This window comes from Triticum urartu, chromosome 1A (genome assembly GCF_056163025.1).
Source record: "Triticum urartu cultivar PI428250 chromosome 1A, HENAU_Tu73, whole genome shotgun sequence".
NCBI classification, from domain to species: Eukaryota; Viridiplantae; Streptophyta; class Magnoliopsida; order Poales; family Poaceae; genus Triticum; species Triticum urartu.
In genome coordinates this window covers 341871564-341877708 of record NC_141873.1, presented here as the reverse complement: position 1 = coordinate 341877708, position 6145 = coordinate 341871564, and positions in this window count along the sequence as shown.

Genomic DNA, 6145 nt, shown 5'->3' with positions numbered 1-6145 from the left:
GAACAGCTTTTCCACTTCGAGACCTTTCTGGTCCTTGAAGTATTCGGCCGCATCAGCAGCACTTGCAGCCAAATCCATGTACGCATCCGCAGAACTCCATAGCCGGTCCATAGGAGCATACTTCGGATCTCCGAACTTAGTCCGCAACAAGAAGGGCTTCCCAGACACGATATCTGCAACTTGATTCAGCTCCTCCTTCGTCGCTCTAATTTTGGAGCGGGCTTCCTTGGTAGCCATCCGGGCCTCCTCCAGCTCCAGGTCCGTCACCTTCGCCTGGTTTTCTTCTTCAAGAAGCTGGTAACAGTCAGCGGCTTCTTTTAACCCCACAGCCATCTTGGCTATTTTTTCCTTGCTCTCGCAATGCACGGCCTGTTCGGCCCTTAACTCTTCGGCCGCCTTTAAAGTGGCCGCATTGCTACTCCTTACTTGCTCCTTGGCTCGAGCAAGCTCCACCCGAAGGGTCTCCACGGTGGCAGCACCATCTGCAGTGACAACATATTAAAGATACTGGCATCATGCTACTCTTATTATGTGACGATCACCAGAAAAATCACTCACCCTGTGCCTCGTCAAGCCGCTTGTTGACAAGCACGATGTCGGCATCTGCCGCGTCAAGTTGCTGCTTTAGCTCGGCAAATCCTTCAGTCCAGCTAGCCACCGGAGCTTCAGCCACCTGCACATAAAGGCGGTCTGGTTGTTACCTGGACTATGATCCTCTGTTTGCCGCTGTTTTCAACAACAACTAGAGTCTCAGGGGCTACTATCTGCATAGGACATACCTAACGTGTGCAGTACTGTTAAAAACATACACTAGTTCATGTACCTCAAAGCCTTTCAGCAGACTCATAAAGGCTTCATGCAAACCGCTTTCAGCGGATGAAATCAATTACCGTACCCATTAGCGTACGATGCGCTTCCGAGACGGTAGCTTGCCCCAGAAGATCCTTCAGCGCGTCCGACCACACACTGTACGGACCCTTTTTGTCGCTCTCCTTAGGAGCCGGATACTTGGGACTCTGGGCAGCCAAAGGGTTATCCTCTGGCCCTAGTAGATCTGGAGATACCCTTCGTGACGACACTTCAAGGTTGCCCGCTTCTTGAGCCGGGGTGTCCGTGTTGGGGAACGTAGTAATTTCAAAAAAATTCCTACGCACACGCAAGATCATGGTGATGCATAGCAACGAGAGGGGAGAGTGTTGTCTACGTACCCTCTTAGACCGGCAACAGAAGTATTGACACAACATAGAGGAAGTAGTCGTACGTTTTCCCGATCCGACCGATCCAAGTACCGAATGTACAGCACCTCCGAGTTCTGCACACGTTCAACTCGGTGACGTCCCTCGAGTTCCGATCCAGCAAAACATTGAGGGAGAGTTTCGTCAGCACGACGGCGTGATGACGGTGATGATGTTCTACCGACGCAGGGCTTCGCCTAAGCACCGCTATGATATGACCAAGGTGGAATATGGTGGAAGGGGGCACCGCACACGGCTAAGGAACGATCACGAGGATCAACTTGTGTGTCATGGGGTGCCCCTTGCATCAGTATATAAAGGAGGGAGAGGGAGAGGTGCAGCCGGCCCTATGGGTGCACCTGGAGGAGTCCTACTCCAACCGGGAGTAGGACTCCCCCCTCTTGCCTTGTTGGAAAAGGAAGGAGGAAGGGAGAAAGAGGAAAGGGGGGCACCCCCCCTCTCCTTGTCCTATTCGGACTAGGGGTGGAGGGGGCGCGCGGCCTTCCCTGGACGGCCCTCCTCTTCTCCCTTATGGCCCATGTAGGCCCAATAACCCCGGGGGGGTTCCGGTAACCCCCCGGTACTCCGGTAAAATTCCGATTTCACCCGGAACGTTTCCGATATCCAAATATAGGCTTCCAATATATCAATCTTTATGTCTCGACCATTTCGAGACTCCTCTTCATGTCCGTGATCACATCCGGGACTCCGAACAACCTTCGGTACATCAAAACACAAAAACCCTAATTATGATCGTCACCGAACTTTAAGCCTGCGGACCCTATGGGTTCGAGAACTATGTAGACATGACCGAGACACGTCTCCGGTCAATAACCAATAGCGGAACCTGGATGCTCATATTGGCTCCTACATATTCTACGAAGATCTTTATCGGTCAGACCGCATAACAACATACGTTGTTCCCTTTGTCATCGGTATGTTACTTGCCCGAGATTCGATCGTCGGTATCTCAATACCTAGTTCAATCTCGTTACCGGCAAGTCTCTTTACTCGTTCCGTAATACATCATCCTGCAACTAACTTATTAGTTGCAATGCTTGCAAGGCTTGAGTGATGTGCATTACCGAGAGGGCCCAGAGATACCTCTCCAACAATCGGAGTGACAAATCCTAATCTAGAAATACGCCAACCCAACAAGTACCTTTAGAGACACCTGTAGAGCACCTTTATAATCACCCAGTTACGTTGTGATGTTTGGTAGCACACAAAGTGTTCCTCCGGTAAACGGGAGTTGCATAATCTCATAGTCATAGGAACATGTATAAGTTATGAAGAAAGCAATAGCAACAAACTAAATGATCAAGTGCTAAGCTAACGGAATGGGTCAAGTCAATCACATCATTCTCCTAATGATGTGATCCCGTTAATCAAATGACAACTCATGTCTATGGTTAGGAAACATAACCATCTTTGATTAACGAGCTAGTCAAGTAGAGGCATACTAGTGACTCTCTGTTTTTGTCTATGTATTCACACATGTATTATGTTTCCGGTTAATACAATTCTAGCATGAATAATAAACATTTATCATGATATAAGGAAATAAATAATAACTTTATTATTGCCTCTAGGGCATATTTCCTTCAGTCTCCCACTTGCACTAGAGTCAATAATCTAGATTACACAGTAATGATTCTAACACCCATGGAGCCTTGGTGTTGATCATGTTTTGCTCGTGGAAGAGGCTTAGTCAGCGGGTCTGCAACATTCAGATCCGTATGTATCTTGCGAATTTCTATGTCTCCCACTTGGATTAAATCCCGAATGGAATTGAAGCGTCTCTTGATGTGTTTGGTTCTCTTGTGAAATCTGGATTCCTTCGCCAAGGCAATTGCACCAGTATTGTCACAAAAGATTTTCATTGGACCCGATGCACTAGGTATGACACCTAGATCGGATATGAACTCCTTCATCCAGACTCCTTCATTTGCTGCTTCCGAAGCAGCTATGTACTCCGCTTCACATGTAGATCCCGCCACGACGCTTTTTTTAGAACTGCACCAACTGACAGCTCCACCATTTAGTAAAAACACGTATCTGTTTTGCGATTTAGAATCATCCGGATCAGTGTCAAAGATTGCATCAACGTAACCATTTACGATGAGCTCTTTGTCACCTCCATATACGAGAAACAAATCCTTAGTCCTTCTCAGGTATTTCAGGATGTTCTTGACCGCTGTCCAGTGATCCACTCCTGGATTACTTTGGTACCTCCCTGCTAGACTTATAGCAAGGCACACATCAGGTCTGGTACACAGCATTGCATATATGATAGAGCCTATGGCTGAAGCATAGGGAACATCTTTCATTTTGTCTCTATCTTCTGCGATGGTCAGACATTGAGTCTTACTCAACTTCACACCTTGTAACACAGGCAAGAACCCTTTCTTTGCTTGATCCATTTTTAACTTCTTCAAAACCTTGTCAAGGTATGTGCTTTGTGAAAGTCCAATTGAGCATCTTGATCTATCTCTATAGATCTTAATGCCCAATATGTAAGCAGCTTCACCGAGGTCTTTCATTGAAAAACTCTTATTCAAATATCCCTTTATGCTATCCAGAAATTCTATATCATTTCCAATCAATAATATGTCATCCACATATAATATCAGAAATGCTACAGAGCTCCCACTCACTTTCTTGTAAATACAGGATTCTCCAAAAGTCTGTACAAAACCAAATGCTTTGATCACACTATCAAAGCGTTTATTCCAACTCCGAGAGGCTTGCACCAGTCCATAAACGGATCGCTGGAGCTTGCACACTTTATTAGCTCCCTTTGGATCGACAAAACCTTCTGGTTGCATCATATACAACTCTTCTTCCAGAAATCCATTCAGGAATGCAGTTTTGACATCCATTTGCCAAATTTCATAATCATAAAATGCGGCAATTGCTAATATGATTCCGACAGACTTAAGCATAGCTACGGGTGAGAAGGTCTCATCGTAGTCAATCCCTTGAACTTGTCGAAAACCTTTTGCAACAAGTCGAGCTTTGTAGACAGTAACATTACCGTCAGCGTCAGTCTTCTTCTTGAAGATCCATTTATTCTCAATTGCTTGCCGATCAACGGGCAAGTCAACCAAAGTCCACACTTTATTCTCATACATTGATCCCATCTCAGATTTCATGGCTTCTAGCCATTTTGCGGAATCTGGGCTCACCGTCGCTTCTTCATAGTTTGTAGGTTCATCATGATCTAGTAGCATGACTTCCAGAACAGGATTACCGTACCACTCTGGTGCGGATCTTACTCTGTTTGATCTACGAGGTTCGGTAGTAACTTGATCTAAAGTTTCATGATCATTATCACTAGCTTCATCACTAATTGGTGTAGGTGTCACAGAAACCGGTTTCTTGATGTACTACTTTCCAATAAGGGAGCAGGTATAGTTACCTCATCAAGTTCTACTTTTCTCCCACTCACTTCTTTCGAGAGAAACTCCTTCTCTAGAAAAACTCCGAATTTAGCAACAAAAGTTTTGCCTTCGGATCTGTGATAGAAGGTGTACCCAACAGTCTCCTTTGGGTATCCTATGAAGACACATTTCTCCGATTTGGGTTCGAGCTTATCAGGTTGAAGCTTTTTCACATAAGCATCGCAGCCCTAAACTTTCAGAAATGACAACTTTGGTTTCTTGCCAAACCACAGTTCATAAGGCATCGTCTCAACGGATTTCGATGGTGTCCTATTTAACGTGAATGCAGTCGTCTCTAAAGCATAACCCCAAAACGATAACGGTAAATCAGTAAGAGACATCATAGATTGCACCATATCTAATAAAGTACGATTACAACGTTCGGACACACCATTACGCTATGGTGTTCCGGGTGGTGTGAGTTGCGAAACTATTCTGCATTGTTTCAAATGTAGACCAAACTCATAACTCAAATATTCTCCTCCACGATCAGATCGTAGAAACTTTATTTTCTTGTGACGATGATTTTCAACTTCACTCTGAAATTCTTTGAACTTTTCAAATGTTTTAGACTTATGTTTCATTAAGTAGATATACCCATATCTTCTTAAATCATCTGTGAAGGTGAGAAAATAACGATATCCGCCATGAGCCTCAACATTCATTGGACCACATACATCTTTATGTATGATTTCCAACAAATCCGTTGCTCTCTCCATAGTACCGAAGAACGGCGTTTTAGTCATCTTACCCATGAGGCACGGTTCGCAAGTACCAAGTGATTCATAATCAAGTAGTTCCAAAAGTCCATCAGTATGGAGTTTCTTCATGCGCTTTACACCGATATGACCTAAACGGCAGTGCCACAAATAAGTTGCACTATCATTGTCAACTCTGCATCTTTTGATTTCAACATTATGAATATGTGTATCACTACTATCGATATTCATCAAAAATAGACCACTCTTCAAGGGTGCATGACCATAAAAGATATTACTCATATAAATAGAACAATCATTATTCTCTGATTTAAATGAATAACCGCCTCGCATCAAACGGGATCCAGATATAATGTTCATGCTCAACGCTGACACCAAATAACAATTATTTAGGTCTAGTACTAATCTCGAAGGTAGATGTAGAGGTAGCGTGCCGACCGCGATCACATTGACTTTGGAACCATTTCCCACGTGCATCGTCACCTCGTCCTTAGCCAATCTTCGCTTAATCCGTAGCCCCTGTTTCGAGTTGCAAATGTTAGCAACAGAACCAGTATCAAATACCCAGGTGCTACTGCGAGCATTAGTAAGGTGCACATCAATAACATGTATATCACATATACCTTTGTTCACTTTGCCATCCTTCTTATCCGCCAAATACTTGGGGCAGTTCCGCTTCCAGTGACCAGTCTGCTTGCAGTAGAAGCACTCAGTCTCAGGCTTAGGTCCAGACTTGGGTTTCTTCTCC